The 17,419-nt window shown below is 36.6% G+C and overlaps 1 long non-coding RNA gene across 1 annotated transcript; it reads left to right on the forward strand.

Moving 5' to 3' along the window:
• Positions 1 to 306: 306 nt before the first annotated feature.
• On the forward strand, positions 307 to 16,690 carry LOC120605615 (uncharacterized). The gene is made up of 5 exons (XR_005653676.1): positions 307 to 545; positions 7,893 to 7,926; positions 9,249 to 9,318; positions 15,778 to 15,819; positions 16,453 to 16,690. It is a non-coding gene; the product is annotated as an uncharacterized LOC120605615 (long non-coding RNA).
• Positions 16,691 to 17,419: the final 729 nt, after the last annotated feature.

A 17,419-nucleotide genomic window follows, 5' to 3' on the forward strand; every position in this document is an offset into this window, starting at 1 on the left:
GAAAAACTTTGCAGCTGCTGGACCCACAGATGCCCAATCCATTCGGACATAAACCAATTGGCCATGCTCTAGCCGGGAAATTGTATGACTCAGAATGGAGAATGAGATCCTGGTCAAGACTCTTGCCCACAGAATTTATTGTGTTGATGGTTCATTACCCTGGTCATCCATGCCCAGGTTTTCTTTCCATAGTCTTTTGCCAGTGGTCACAGTTTGTTATTGACTATTAATTTAGCACTTGGCAGAGAACTTGTGATCTGAGATAATGAGAAACTGCAGTGTCTTTCCCTGATAGAGAAGGTTGTCTTCACTCCTTCTCTGAAAGTGTCTTTTTCTACCAGAAGCAGAGTACAGCAGGCTGCTGCAGTGGAAAAAGCAGCGCGCCTGGAATCAGCCGCATCTCGGTTTTGCTCCTAGCTCTGCCACCTGCCAGCTGCATAAACTTCTGCAATCTCTTTGGCTTCTCTTCACCTCAGTTTCCCACCACACAGAGATGCAGTGAAGATTAGCTACAAATGAATTTGATAATGACAGAAGGGTTTCTGGTATATAGTAGGGGCTCAATTGCTGTGTCTTTCTCCTTCCTGTGTTTAGATCTGATCACTTTGACCATGGGCATTAGCAATCACTAAGCACAAAGTTCAAGGCTCTTTTTTTAGTAGTAACAGAAGATATAATAATGGTAATATTCTAGAGGGGCTTAACACCTTGTTGGGGAGAGAAGACATAATTAGAGTATAGGATGGTCTGCTGTAAAATGCCCAGTTACCTAATGCACACTCTTGGCACAGGTAGGAAAAAAATCTTCGTGGGCTCTCATTCTCAGGCTCAGCTTCACAGAGGAGGTGATATGGAATGAGCAATTCACATGGCACATGGCCCTGAACATAGTAGCAAGTCCTCTATAGCTGTTAACTGTGTTGATGGTTGTACATATGTAATGTTTGAAATGCGTGATTTTCTAGTTTACAGTGTAAGCTGTTCAGAGAAAAAGTGAATGAATGGTTAGAGAACAAATTTTAGGATGGACAAGGACAAAATTTTTAGAGTAATGAACTGATTTTCACGTGGATTAGAAAAAATTAACATATCAATTGTGTGAGCTTACATATTCTGTATCTTGGAGAAAACAAGAATTTTAAAATTGTATTTATTTTTTAAATATATTAAATAAATAATATCAAAGGTAGTATGTGGCTATGTCAACAATTGGTGTTATGTAGTTATGCAAATGACCGAAGTTTGGGAAACTCTGATAGAAGTAATATGATTTGTCTCTGGATACCCTGTGGATGAAAATGTATGAACCAGAATCTTCATATATTTTCTGCTTTACATATTTTCTTCATGAACCTTTCTGCTATGTGAAGCTGTGTGATCTTAGGCAACTTCTTTCACCTCTCTGTGCCTCGTTTTCTTCATATTGGTTTGGGGCTATCACTGACTAAGTGAACTATAGTGGTACTAGATGTTCTAATTTGTCTTTGAAAATAAGAGTTAACCTACCTAATACTGATGCAGAATGATAGATCAACAGATTACACTATGATTGCCAGAATAAATTCCCAGCTCTGCCATTGAAACTCATGTGGGTTTTTCGAGGTCACAAGTCCTTTTACTGTATGACCAAAGAAACCACAGAGTTGGGCAGCTGGGAGCATATTTCTGCCAATATACGAAAAGCTGTTGTGATTCTACAAAACAATAGTATGGGTGGTTTTCCTTATGGGGCAAAAAAGTCCCCAGTCAACTGAGCTGAATTTCCTCCGAACCCTTGAGCCTGCTGCATTGAAGTCCTGGATTCCTCTGATTCTACCAGTGGCACATGAAAAAATTAACCAAATCTTGTCTCTTGTTTTTCATTCAGTTGGTAAACGTTTTATTCTGGCAATTCCAAAAGCTTCCCAGTTTGAATTAAATGGTACACAGTTCATATATAAAGCTATTTGGTTCCACCCAGAAGTAGAAATATTTTAGTATTCACCTACATTGCATTTTCAACTAATGATATATAGCCACTGGTTTCAAAGTTCTTAAAATATCTTTATTTAGCAACTCTTATCAAGTGAGCAGGAACAGGGACAAACACAGAAATGCTATCATCAAAGATCTGCTGAAACAAATAATTCTCAAAGCTCTACCTCTAGGCCAGCTCTCTTGAGCACCAGATCCATATTACCAAGGCTCCTGGACATCACCTAATACATAAGGAATTGTCCTCTTGACTATTCTCAATGCACTGTAGGGTTTAACCTTGTCGAGCAGTGCTGCATCAAATAATCCTTTTTAACCCAACCACATTTACTAATGGGTTCTTTTTGAGTGACAACTTTAATATTTCTGTTCCCTAGAAGACAGAATAAAAAAAAAAAAATTGCTGCCCCAACATAGATGGTAGCACCATCCGTTCATTCATCAATCTAAAAACCTGAGGGATTTACTCTACTTCTCCTTTTCCCTCATCTAGCCAGGCCTCAAGTTCTATTGCTTCTACTTGGAGATATTTTCAGAGTCCCTCCCCATCTCCTTGTTTCTGCTGCCAAAGTCTTATGGTAAGTCCTGCTCAGGTCTTTTTTGAATGTTCAGGCTGTTTTCCTTGTCTTCAACATCTCTCCTCTATTAATCCACCCTTCAGCGTAACCTTCCTAAAAATAAATCTTATCATATTATGTTTCCACTTAAAACTTCCTCTGGCTCCCATTACCCACACACACAAGCCAAAATTATTATTATAGATACTAAGTCTAATGGAAGAGTATAGCATGGTAGTTACAAGCATAGAATTTTAAATCAAATCATCCAGGATAGGCCTTGGGCAGTTTATTCAGTCCTCCCATGCCTCAGTTTTGTCACCTACAGAATGTAAATTGTACTACAAATTTAACAGAATTGTAGTAAGAATTAAATGAGATAATACATGTACAATGCTTAACATAGCACCTAAAATATTGAAAATGTTTATAACTGTAGCCATTTTTATTGACATTATACAACGCTCTGAATAACTGAGGGCTCGCTCTCCAAGCTTATCATTTTACAGCCTTTCCTCCTTTCCTCACAGTCGCCCACGCTTCAGTCATAGTAAACGTCTAACCCTTCTCCATCATGCCCTTGCCTGTCTCCATGATTTTGCAGTGTTTGTTCCCTTTTTGCACAGTACTGTTCTCCCCTCTTTCAGCAGAATGTCCTCACTCCGGAGACTTCTCTGTAGGTCGAAGGAAATAACTATCATAAAGCCCATGTACTTCTTTCTACAGGAAAGTCTTGAAGTCCCAGTAGACTTATTTAGAATTGAGTGGAAATTTAAACCTACTAATTTAACACACAAGATTATCTAGTTTCCATAGCGAGTGCAGGCAGGAGTGTTCTTAGCTTCTAGGAAGATCAGATTAAAAGCAGCAACAGGAAGGACTCTAATATGCTAAGTAAAAGCTAAGAAACAGGAAGGGTCAGGAATAGTGACAGATCACTTAGCACAAAGCATAGTCTGTAAGGACATTACATCTACTTTAACAAGCACTTATGTAAAAGGACTGACTGGGCTATGTGCAATAATTGACATTACTATGATGACTCCAAAATCATCACAAGTGAATAACAACAATAATAATGCATTCATAGCTTTTATTAAGTGCTTATGATACGCCAGCATTATGCTAAGTATTTTTCATGTTAAGAGTTTTTGACTCACTGTCACTGTCGGTAGTATTATCACCCTCCCTCATACAAATCAAAAAAAAAAATTGAAGCTTAGAGAAATTAAGAGACTCTTCTTAGGTACTCAGATGGTGAGTGGCAGAGTTCTATTGGTTCAAGAGCTAGTGATCCCAACCATTTATAATATTGTCTCCTTATGGTGTTTGATAAACTGCTTGAATAGACATGGAATAATATCAATACATAATACTTTTTGTCATTAATATGTATGATTAAAATGTATTTTATTAAAAAGTTTTACCTAGCATTGTTTACATTTTTAAAAATGCTAGCATGTTAGCTAGCTGCAAAATTTATAAGTAGGACATCTCTCATATTTCTCTGCTGCTGAGTAAATGACACTCAGAAAAAAATGACAAAGAAAGTTAGCTTCCCAAAAGAAAATCTAATGGCTATAAGCACCTCCATGCTCCACATGCCTATTGTGAAAATAAAAGTTTTAACCAAAATATTATGTTTTATTTCCTCATAGGAGGTTTTCCTTAGATCTGAAGTCAAGGGGGTATGTGCGAGTTGAAATGATTGGATTCAGTGTCCTTCTAAACTTGGTTTTGTTTCAGAGCCAGATAAGTATGTGTACACTTGTTTCTCTCTTGCTTTCTTGATTCTTCTGCAAAAGCAGAACCACCCCTGTGGGAGACATTCCCTATTCCCTGTCCCTTCGAGCTTGTCCTTAGTGTCCCCTTTTAAAGCTAGCTCTTGTCTCTCTTCCTATTCAAGCCAGATCCTCCCTCCCTTGTCTAATTCTTAGCCAAGCATAGCAAGGACAGCTGGTGAGAGACTTGAAGAAAACAATGGCACCAGACCCTGCTTAATGGAACGCTGCTTGTGCCAGTCGAAGCTTCCTGGATCGGAACAGTTGATTTTGAGTTGTGGCCCATTCTCTGACCCATATTGAAGCACTACATTCAGGAGGGATTAAAAGCCTTGTGAACTGGAGTAAGAAGAGGTAGAAGAAAGAGGTTGTATGGGTCTAGAAGGAATCAATATTGTTTCTTTGAAAAAGCCTATGTCTGTTCCCAGACTGACCATCTGGGACTATGGCTCAAAATCAGCTACAACGAAGAAAAGGAGAATTAAGTTAGGACAGGGAGAACTTGCAAGGGCAGATTTCCATGGTGGCTTGTTTGGGAAGACTAAGGAGGAGCCAAAGACGCTGAAGAGAGAGGAGGTTCAGGAAAAGGAGAAACAAACTTAAATTCCTGTAGGTTCTTGTAGTTCATCTGTCCCTCCTGTGCCCCTACCAAATGTTTTCCAGATGTGAATAAATAACTATTTCTGCAGCACTCACAACTTCTTCCTCGATTCTTGAATGTGTCTTTAGTATAACTTTACAAAAGTGTTTTTGTTTTCAATGAATTTGTCATTTCCATTGGATTCCAAACTTGAAGTTTATGGGGAGTGGTAAGAATTTAGAGAGATGGTGTTGCTGTTTCAATGCCCCTACAGCAAAGAAAGTGTTTTCTTTCTTTGGAGACTCGTGGCCTCACTTTTCTTTGGGGGAGGGTGGTAACCGGATGAATTCAGTGCAGCAAAAGTGGCCGGAAGAAACAGAAAATAGATGTGTGATGCAGAAGGATGCTAAAACTGAGTTTGCTCAGCAGAATAAAACCTGCTCCAGCTAATTTTGTGGAATTGGAGAGACTTTTAGGAAACTAGATACATTTCCCCACAAAGCCAACAAGGCTGAGAAGTGATACAATTCTTGGTCCTTGAATCTGGGATTAAGTTCAATGCTGAGGTCAGCAGTGATATGGTTCCTGGGGAGTGCGGTATTGAAGAAAGAGTGGTAAGAGATTAAGTGATGAACAATTGCTAGCTCTGGGATGGATTTCTATGTGTACCTGGATGAATCCTTAATATATATATTCATATAATATAATATATATAATTATATAATCCTCAGTCTCCACTAATCAATTAAAATAGCAAACTGAATCTACTGAAAGGATATTGGGCCACAGTAGTGGAAATGTAAGAAGTGATTTCTTGTACACCATCGATATGTTGCTTCAGAAGGGAGTTTTACACATAAGGTCTCTCCACCAGGATATCTTCTAGGTCTTCTTTCCTCTACCTCGTTATATTTCAAGAGCGGGAGGTCTGACTGACTGTGAGAGCCTTCCATCTACACACTTTCTCAGACATCTCCAGTCCTCATGATCCAACTAAATACATTGTCTCCACACTTCAAATCTGATCTGCCTCACACATCGATAGCATCAACTCCTTCTGGTGAGAAGGTTCAGCATCACCTTTTACTCCTTCCTCCCTCTGGTTCTCCACTGCCCAGTACCACTCTCACAGTCTGCTTCATGTCTTTCTTCATTATTACCTCTGCTTGAATTCAAATTCATTACCTTTCGTCAAGGCCAACAACATCCTTTTATTTTAATTGAATTGAAATTCATATAACAGAATATTAGCCACTTTATTTATTTATTTTGTACTTGGTTGTCTGTTTTGTCATTTACCCCCCACCCAGCTCTATTGATGTATAACTGACAAATAAAGTTATATAAATTTAAGGTGTACAACATGATTAACCATTTTAAAGCAATTTATTACAATCCCAATATTGTGCAACCACAACCGTTACCTAGTTCCAAAATATTTCCACCACCCCACAAAGAAATCTGTGCCCGTTAAGCAGTTACTTTCTATTCCCTCCCACTCCTAACCCCTGGCAACAGTCTGCGTTCAGTGCTATAGATTTACTTATTCTGGACATTTCATAAATATGAAATCACACAATATGTAATCTCTTGTGTCTGGCTTCTTTCGCTTAGCATGTTTTCTAGGTTCTTCCACACTGTGGCATGTATCAGTACCTCATTCCTTTTTGTGGCCGAATAATATTGCATTGTATGTGTATACCATAATTTGTTTATCCATTCATCTGTTGGACATTTAGGTTGTTTTCCACCTTTTGGCGGTTCTGAATAGTGCTGTTGTGAACATGCATCTTCATGTATCTGCTTTGTAATTCTTTTTGTTTCGTCAAACAGTAATCCTATTTTTAACTTTTTGAGGAACTACCAAACTGCTTTCTACAGCAACTGAACCATTTTACATTCCCACCAGCAATTACAAGTGTTCTTATTTCTCCATATCTTCACAAACGCTTGCTGTTTTCCACTGTATTATTATTATTATTATTATTATTATTATTATTATTATATCTTATATTCGAATGTGTGAAGTGGTATTAGTTTGCATTTCCCTAATCATTAATGATTAATGATCAATGATTTTGAGCATCTTTTCATGTACTTTTTGGCCATATGTATATCTTTTTTGGAGCACTACCTATGCAAGTCCTTTGCCCATATTGATTTGATGGTCTTTTTGTTATCGAGTTAAATTGTTCCTTATATATTCTGGATATTTGACTCTTATCAGATATGTGATTTACAAATATTTTCCCCATTCTGTATGTTGTCTCTTTCTTTTTTTGATAATATCCCTTGATGTAAAAAAAAAAATTAATTTCGATAGAGTTCAACTTACCTACTTTTTTTCTTTTGCTGCTAATGTTTTTGATGTCATATCTAAGAATCAATTGCCAAATCCAAGGTCATGAAAATTTACTCCTATGTCTCTTTCTAAGGGTTTTATAGTTTTAGCTCTTGTATTTAATCTATTTTGAGTTCAGTTTTCAATGGTTATAAAAAAAATCATTCTTATTAAAGTATAATTTAAATATAAAAGCATTCGTTAATTTTTAGTATGCTACTTGGTGAGTTTTGACAAATGCATACAATTATGTAACCACGAACATAGCCATGATTTGAATATTTCTATTACCCCTCAAAAGTTTTCTGGCTTCCTTTTATACCCTCTCTAACCCTGGCCCCTGGAAAGAGCTAATTTGCTTTATGTCAATGCACTTTGGGCTTTTCTAGAATTTAATATAAATGCAACCATATAGAATGTAGTGTTTGTGTCTGGCTATTTCGCTTATAATACTTTTTGAGATTCACCCAAATTGGGTATATCAGTAATTCATTCCTTTTTATTTCTGAGTAGTATTCTCATTGTATATTTATACTAAAGTTTGTATATCTAATCACTGTAACATGAATTTTTGTTTTCAGTTTTCAGCTATTATGAATAAAGCTGCTATGCACATATCATAACAAGTTTTTTAATGGACATATTTTTTTTTTATTTAGATAAAATCCCAGGAGTAGGAGTGGTGAGTCAAATGTAAGTGTATGTTTAACTTTATAAAAAACTGCCTTTTACCAAAGTAGATATATGATTTTCAATTCATGTTGTCTGAGAGTTTTCAGATATTCCACATTCTCAACGACACTTGTTATTGTCTGTCTTTTTTCATTTTAGTTATTCTAGTAATGTGTATTGCTGTCTCATATGGAGATTTTTTACTTAAATTTATTTTTAGAGCAGTTTTAGGTTTGCATGAAAATTGCACAAAAAGTAAAGAAAGTTCCCATATGTTTCTCTCCCATCTCTTAAATTTGGTGTGTGTTATGGGGTAAGGGTCCAATTTCATTATTTTGCACGTGAATATCCAGTTGTCCCAAGACCATTTGTTGAAAAAAATTCATTTCTCATTGAATGGTCGTGGCACCCTTGCTGAAAATCAACTGGCCATAGATGTTGGACTTTCAGTTATATTCCACATGTCTATACATCTATTTTATGTCAAGACCATGCTATTTTGAGTACCATAGCTTTATAGTAAGTTTTGAACTCAGGAAGTGTGAGTCTTCCAACTTTGTTCCTTTATTTCAATATCATTTTGGCTATTCAGGGCCCCTTGCAATTCCACATGGATTTGATCATCGGCTTTTCTATTTCTGCAAAAAGGGCCATTTTGATAGGGATTGCACTAAATTTGTAGTGCAATGGGTAGTATTTCCATCTTAACATTATTAAGTCTTCCAATTCATGAATATGGGCTGTCTTACCATTTATGTAGTTCTTTAATTGCTTTCAGAAAGGTTTTGTTATTATCAGTATATAAGTCACTTGTTTTGTTAGATTTATTTCTAGGTATTATATTCTTTTGCATGCAATTGTAAATGGAATTGTTTCCTTAATTTTCTTTTCAGTTTGTTCATTGCTGGTATACAAAAATACAACTTTTTTTTGTGGGTTCATCTTGTATAATGCAACTTTGCTGAAGTGCTAAGTGCCAGGAAGAGTCACTTGTTTTTTCATTTAATTCTCCCTTGATCTAACTCTGCCCACTTTCCAGCATCATCTCCCATGACTTCTTTCCCTGCAGTCGACAGCCCAGCCATTCGAGCCACATATTGTTCTCCAAATCCCCCATAATGCTTGTCAAGGTTATCTTTATGCTGGTATTTCCTGAATCTGAAATGCCCTACTCCCTTGCTTCTTCAAGTGTCTTACCAATGACATCAATATTACTTAGAGCTTGTTAGAAAATGCAGAATCACATGCCCTGCCCCAGGTACTAAGTCAGGTAGTGCAATTCCAGTGATTTGGATGTGGATTAAATTTGAGAAGCATGACTCTATTCTCTCCTTTTCTACCAGATAACCCCTCCAATCCTTCAAAGCCCAGCTGTGCTGTCAGCTCCTCTGGGAAGACTTTCTCACCACTCTGGTGAAGTCAATCACTTTCTTTGTGTGCTGTTTCCTTTACACACGTCTTCTGTATCTGTTCATAGTAGACTGTGAGTTCCAGGAGTTGATAAATTGAATTGACTTCGTTTCTCTGTCTTTTGCAGACAATTGACCTCCAATAGATAGTTGTTGAATTAGGTGAATAGCTATCCACATGAGGGAGACTTTATTGTCACCCTATTGCAAATACAGAACTGGAGCTAAAGGAGATTAATGCTGTGTTGTAAGTGACAAAGTTTGGATTTGAGCCCAGGCCTCCTCATTTCAATACCCACGTCCCCACCTCTACGCCATACAGCCATTTTAAGAATTTTGGACAAAGCAGAGAACTATCTTAGGATATTAGGAATTATTTTCTGCATGTAGGCAATTGCTCATTCTAAAGTCTGCTAGCAACTAAGAGTAAGGAAAACGAGGCCATTCAGAGAGATTGGTGCTAGAATATGATGGCATGTTTTTGGAAAGCAAAGAAATGTTTTGTGATTTTTAAGGTCCATTTGCAAAGATCAGTCCTCCATGTGTATGTCTACATGTGTACAATGTCTGCCCTAAAAAAAGTACGCTCAAAATATATTGTCTAAATGAATAAGTGAATGTCTTTCTTTGTACTTGAGTGTCCAAGTTCAGATGTGTATATGCATTGCGCATATCTTTGAATATCTATGTGTATCTATGACTATGTATTCCAGGCCCTTACTGCTCAAGGTGTGGTCTGAAGATCAGTAGTGTTGTCATAACCTGAGAATTACTGGAAATGCAGATACTGAACCAGAATCTACATTTTTAATCAGGTCCCCAGATGATTCATGTGAAAGTTTGAGATGCACTATTCTAAATCATCCCAGGTATGCCAGGACAGGCTGTCATGTCAGGTCTAAGTTCAAGATGCTGAAGATTTGCCAGAAATAGATGCTTTAGTCACAGTACACTGGTATCATTATCTCACACCTCTGCTCTTCACACACCTGTAGACAAAGATCTAATTTACCACTTAAAAAAGAGAGTACATACATGCCATCACAAGCACACAGAGCAAATTTGAACCTTGTCGATACTTTATGATCCAGTTTAGCTTTAAGGTCTTCCTCTGTCAGGACATAGTCATTTTTCCTCAATGTGCAAAGAAACTTACCTCTTTCATTCAACAGAGCTACTTACCTGCCCCTTTCTTCCTCTCGCTACCCTTTTCTGGCTTTCCTTTACTCTCCCCTTCTCCAGAAACTCGTGTACCAAGAAGATAACTTTTCTCTTCACTCACCTCCCAATTCTGACAATTCATAGAATTATTCATTTTTTTTTCACTGCCTCCACACTTAGAATTAGATGTGGATATCTGTCTGTTTTGTTTAGAGGGAGTTGGGGAACGATTGATATTTCAAAGAAAAAAAAATATGCCCTTCCTTTTTCTTGAATTTGTCTTGGAAATTATAATATTGGTTGGTTACCTGACACATCCTCTATCCTCATCTATTGTCACCCACTTGTCCCCTACCCTAAGCCCTTTTTCAGACTATAGAAATTATACTGGGGTCACATTTTCTTTCTCTGCCAGAGTGACACATTCTTCAACTTAAAAAATGACATTTGGAGCAAGTTAAAGATAACAACTAGGAGTTATTTCTGAACAACAGTGCATTGAAACTTATCAGTTCCTTGAGCACTGTGTCCAGAGCCATCTGCTCTAGATTGCTTCTTCCTTCTCTGACCTCCATCTTCTTTTTGTTCTATGTGAAATCTCTCCCTCTTCTCTTTAAATATCCTCAAATGTTCTCCTCAGCTAAATCTCCTCATGGGGTTTAGGCATTTACAAAAGATAAAAGATACAACTGTCTTAAAATAGCTGCAGCTTTCTGCCCTGCAAAAATACCCCAAACGAACAAACAAACAAAGAAAAATATATGAGGTCCTGCTACTTACCTGAAATGCAGGAGAAAGGGAAAGAGTCAGTAAACAAAGGCCAATTTAGTATCACAGAATATAGTATCCACACTACGCTCTATATAAGGAGCTTGCTGCAGAGAGGAGGTTGTCCGGTTGTCCTTCTCTTTAGTTCACAATCCAAGACCATCATCAACTAAAGCATGGTCCCACTCTGGTTTTATTAATTTTTCTCCTTTATCCTTATCCCTCCCCCTTCTCTTCAAGGCACCTACTCAAATATATTTAAGTATGCTTTTAGTGGTGTGTACTCTGATGAAATTTTTGTAAGTCTTTAAAACACTTTGTATTTTGATATAATTTCACACATATCTGAAGTCACGAGAATACCAAAAGCTGACATATACCCTTTCTCCAGATTCATTTTTATGTTTTTACATGTTTACATTTTGCCCCATTTACTTTATCACTTTCTCTTTCTCTCCCCACCCATTCTCTCTCAACACACACATACACACACAGAGAAAAATATGTAATATATTTTTCCTGAAATATTTTAATGTAGATTAGAGATTTATCCCTAAATATTTCAGCATATATTTTCTAAGAACACAGACATTTTCTTATATAACCATAGCACTGTTATCAAAATCAGGAATTTAACAGTGATATAATACTGTTACCAAATTCACGGTCAACGTTCTAATTTCATTCAATTTTCCATTATTTCCTTTTATTGCAACTTTTTTTTTTCTGGTGTAGGATATAATCCAGGATCACTCTTTACACTTATTTTGCATTTTTTTAGACTTCTTTAATCTAAAATAGTTTCTTAGTCTTTCTTTTGTCTTTATGACATTGAAGTTTCTGACAAGTATAGGCCAATTACAGAATGTTCCTCAATTTAGTTTGTCTATTATTTTCTCAGACATTAATTTAGGTTATGCACTTTGAATAGGAATAGAATTGAGTTAACAGTGTGTCTTTCTCAATGTATCTTATTGGAAAACACATAATATGGGTTGGCCCCCATATCACTGATATTCTCTTTCATCATTTGGTTAAGGTGATGTATATCTGGCTTCTCTACTTTGTGATTAACAAGTAATTTATAGGAGAATATTTTGGATTATGTAAATATCCTTTTCTTTATCCAACTTTCATCTATTAAATTAAGTATCCATTAATGATTTTCTAACACCATCTATGAAGTGCTTATAATTTAATTGAATTTAAACTTTAAATCTTTCCTTTTCCATTCAACACTAAGATTTCTTATTACTGTATTTACATCTATGCGTTGCTTTTATCCAGGACATAATATACTATAAAATGCATTTGATACACGTTTTACTCATCTAATCCTTTAGCGAGGACTCACCAAATTTGGAGTTTCCTCCAACTCCCACCAATAACATGCTGCAAAGAATATTCCTATACAACTCTACATTCTCCTTTATGGGTCTGGTTAAGGACTTCTCTAGGAGTTACACCCAAGAGCAGGATTGCTGGCTACAAAGTACACATATATTAATTTCACCAACAACTACTTTTCTGAGTAACTATGCTAGTTCACTGTGATATTGTGATTTATAAAAGATATATATTTGGTCTTTCACTGTTCCTGGCACATAGCTCCTAAAACCCTTGGAATTTCCTAAATGAAGAGAAGATAAAGGTGGCATTTTTTGTGTTAATAAGGCAACGTAAGAAACTCGGGTAAAGATGGGTGCTGGTTGCTAGGAGAACCAATCTAATAATTAGACGGTTGAAATTTTCAGTCCCACCCCCTAACCTCTGGGGAGGAGAGAAGGGCTGAAGGTTGAATCTGTCACCAACAGAAAATGATTTAATCAACCATGCCCATGTAATGAAGCCTGCACAAAAACCCAAGAGGATTGAATTTGGAGAATGTCCAAGTTGGTGACTACATGGAGGTGCTAGGAGGGTGGAGCACCTAGAGAGGGCATGGAAGCTCTGCATCCTTTCCCAATACCCTACTCTATGCATCTCTTCCATATGGCTGTTTCTAAGTTTTATCCTTTTATAATAAACCAACGATCTAGTAAATAAAATGATTCTCTGAGTTCTATAAGCCACTCTAGCAAATTAATTCAGTCCGAGGAAGATATAGTGGGAACCCTTTGATTTATAGCTAATTGGTCAGAAGCACAAGTGATAACCTGGGCTTACGATTATTATCTAAAATGGGGGATGGGGAGTCTTATAGATGACTTATTAACCTGAGGGATCTGACTCTACCTCCAGGTAGTTAGTGGCAGAACTGAGTTAAATCCTAGGATGCCCAGATGGTGCTGTAGCATTGCTTGTTAGAGATGTGGGGAACACCCTTCCCCCCAAGAATCGAAATTGAGTGCAGAACCAAAATATTCACCCTCTTGTAAGTAGTGCATGAGTATTCCTTTCCCCAAATCCTCACCAGTACATGGTATTATGCAGTTCTCTATTTTTTTCCCAAACTGATGAGGAAAATGCATTTCTAAGATTACTGGTGGGCTGGAACATCTTTTCATCTACTAGTCATTTATGTTTTCCATTTTTGATTTGCTTTTCCATTTTCCTATGGAGTGTCTTGTATTTTTATTTTTGTTTATAGACATTCTTTCTACAGTTTAGATGCCTCATTTGTTTTGCATTGAAAATAACCTCTGTTGTTCGCCATTGGTTAACTCAGAGTGCTTTGTTCCTTACGAAACAAAAGGGAACCACATATTTATAACATTATGGGCAAGTCTAAAATCACAGTGATGTCGATCACTTTTGCAGTTATGAAAAACTTATCATTGTGTTTAAGTAAGTTATTAGGTATTTTATTCCAATGATTATTTATTTTATTTTATTTCATTTCTCAGATATTAAAAACTCCTTTAAATTCATGCATTTAGGCCCTGCCTGATCTAGTAACAAAGGCCTGGACTAAGGATTTGTCCCCAGAGAACATCTTATTGAGATCATGCACTGTTGATACACTGTGGACAAAGTCATTTCATATTTTTGGTCCTTGGTTTGCTCTTTTAATTAAATGAGCTATTTGACCTGTTATTTTGCAAATAATTATTGGAAGGACAAAATGGAAATAAATTATGTAAATTTGTTTTATAAACCATAAAGCACTCTATTTGTATAAGGAGTCATAACTGCTATTAATCATAATAAATATAAGAAGAAGGGTTGCTAAAGAAGGCTGGTGTTAAAAACAGTATTACAGGCTTACCTTTCTATACAGCTTTTTCTTTCAGTTTGAAGGCAACCAAATCACCCTTATGTCTGTAATCATATAGGTCATATAAATGTAGACATAAATGACTACAAGCTTTCTCAGAATATTATGACACGACTCCATACATCTTTCTTTAGATTAAAGAATAAATTACTTCTTTTCCTGTGCAAAATTTTAAAAAAATCTTCATCAAACTTTTAAAGAAAAATCCCTGCCTAATCCATAATTTTTATATCTTCTGTGATTTGTTTAATTACTTATACCAAGTACCATATCAAAGATCTAGAAGCACAGAGCTCAGACTCTGCTCAGTTTGAATCTTGTTTGGCAATTATTTGCCGTGTAATTTTGGAGAAGTTACTTTGCCTCTCTGTTTCCAGCATCCTCATCTACAATAGGGTGCAATAATGATACCTCAGAGCACTATATTGGTTAACACAGCTAAGTGTTTAATGAAAATGTGTTGTTATTGTTGTCATTGTTGTTGTTGTTGTTGTTATTATTATTATTATTATTATTATTATTATTTAGATTTGATGAAATTAAGGCTACTTCTCTTGAGATTTCATGTTCTAATCTAGAGGTTATACTTCTTTTAAAAGTTAGGGAGAGATAAGTATACAAATGACAGAAAAACGGAAGTGTTTTCTAAGCAAACGCTTGGTACAAAGCTTTGTCTTCACCATCTCAGTGTTGGGTTCTGCTTTTAAAGACTATTGAGCCCAAGAAAATGGAAAAGTGCTGCTTGTTCTCTTCCATTATGTTTTCTCACTGTTGTAAAGAGGAAGCTGTACCAAAACACAGCTCAGAATCTGGAGAGACACTGGAACTGAGCAGCAGGTCAAATTCTGAGTTTGAAACTGTAAGACCTTGAGGTAGGCTGGGGTTCAGGACAGGGATCCACAAAGAATGGGTTCTGTTGGGAAGAAGCCATAAGCCAAAGGGGAGGGCAGGGCCAAGAAGTCTGGTGACCAATGGAAAGAGGACTATGTACTGGTAACTGAAGTCAGAAGAAATGTTGCCACGTAAAATCATAAAATGCAGATCTCCCCAGAAATGATAAGGGAGTTAGAAGATTCTGGCCAACAATCAAAACAAAACAAATGTTATTCTTCATAAGATTGGGACAGAGCCGAGGGTTAAGAAACCAGTAATCAAGATTAGCCAAGGTCAAGAAACCAGTCAACTAGATTAGCCAAGGTCAGGTGTGCAGTAAGTTCTCAACAACTTGTGTGGGGCCATGTGTAGAATCCAGGTCTAGAACATCAACGGGAAAAACTTAATGACAATCACCAATCTGTCTTATGCTTCTGATCTTAGGTTAAGTACTGAACGCAAGATTTGAACAACAGGTGAGAGCAGGTAAAGATTTGTGAGACATTTCACCTCTCTTGAGCCCTGTGTGAGTAAGAGTGCAAGTGAACCTAACTAACGATAATCAATGATAAGAGCCAGATTGAACTGTATTAGATGTCACTTGGCTTCTTTTGAGAATCTATATATCCGAAAATAAAATAAAACAAATATTTGTTGTAACAATATATACACTGTGAAAAAAGATTATAACATAAATTGACTATATACCTAAATTAAACAAATACGAATAATTGTATTTCATTGTGTTTAAAGGAAATCCACAAAAATGTAAATATTTTTGGGCTTCCAAATCTTTTCTCAATAGTTCATCTACTAGAATGTCTTGCGTCATGCCCAGTTCCCTCTCTCTTTTGATCCATTGTCTTCTCCTGATCTCTCCGTTTCTGTTGCTCTCTTTTACCATACTGGATAATATTGTCCTTTGAAGTTTTACTGTCCTTGTTGCTATTCATGTTGCCAGAGCCTATGTTACCCATTGCAATTAGCCACCTGTCCAGCCTTTGTCATGACTGCAATTGGGCTTTGCTGATCTTTATTGCGCTTTGTTATATGTTCATTACATTTATCTTTTTTTTTTTTTTCATTTTCACAAGCATTTATTATTGTTGTGTTTTTCAGTTTGGAGCACAAGAGTCTGAGCATATTTATTCAAAATTGTGTCTAAATCAATAAACAAAGAGCAGAATGTCAGAAGCAATGAGTGTATCTTCAAGGAGTACAGCATTAAAGCCCGGATAAGCCATCAAAAACCAGAGCTCCAACCCAAGTGAGCCAAGTGAAGAGTTGGAACCAATCTTAGAGATAGAGCAATCACAGGAACTGATGTGTGACTTGGTAATAAAAAATAACAACAAAAATAAAATGGATTATGTCTTTCAATTGTCTATTATGGGCCAGATACTTTCCATCCATTTACTAAATCCTGTGAGGCAGATACTTTTAATTTCTTTTTATAGAAAAGGAAATGGAGATCCAAAGAGGTATAATACTTAACTAAAATGTGATGGAGCCGTGAGTCAGATTGTGGCTCATCGGATTCCAAAGCTCATAGTTTTCCTCTAATTCCATATTTCTCTGGATGGACAAGAGGTACAGAGAAGGAGACAACGTAGAAGAATTAATGTAGCAGAGTTCAGGCACACTGGGGAGATTACCATAGTTCCTTCATAGAAATTATAAGTATATTTTAAGAGGGAAAATCAGGATATATAGTCAAGATGTCCTGGGAGTGTTAAGATGAAAGAAGTATTCACATGCAAGCAGGCTAGAAGCCAAGAAGAAAGGGAGCCGAGAAGAACTAAGCTAGGCTCTTGAGACTAGAGGCTAGATAGATATCAAAGACCTTTAAATCAGACCATTTGTGTCATTTCGGCCTAAATCAATCATCCCTTAGGGATGATTATGTGACCTAGTTTTGGCTAATGAAAACTTAAGGGCAATCTGCTGGAGTGGGGCTTGTGGGAAAGACTTTTCTACCTAATAAAAAGAAAAAAAAATTGAGAAGACTTCCCACCCCTCTCCTGCTTGGGACATTGTCATATAAGTATGTGGCAGCCATTTTGTGACCATAAGGGAGACATGGGGA

Source organism: Pteropus medius, unplaced genomic scaffold (genome assembly GCF_902729225.1).
Source record: "Pteropus medius unplaced genomic scaffold, Ma_sr-lr_union100, whole genome shotgun sequence".
NCBI classification, from domain to species: Eukaryota; Metazoa; Chordata; class Mammalia; order Chiroptera; family Pteropodidae; genus Pteropus; species Pteropus medius.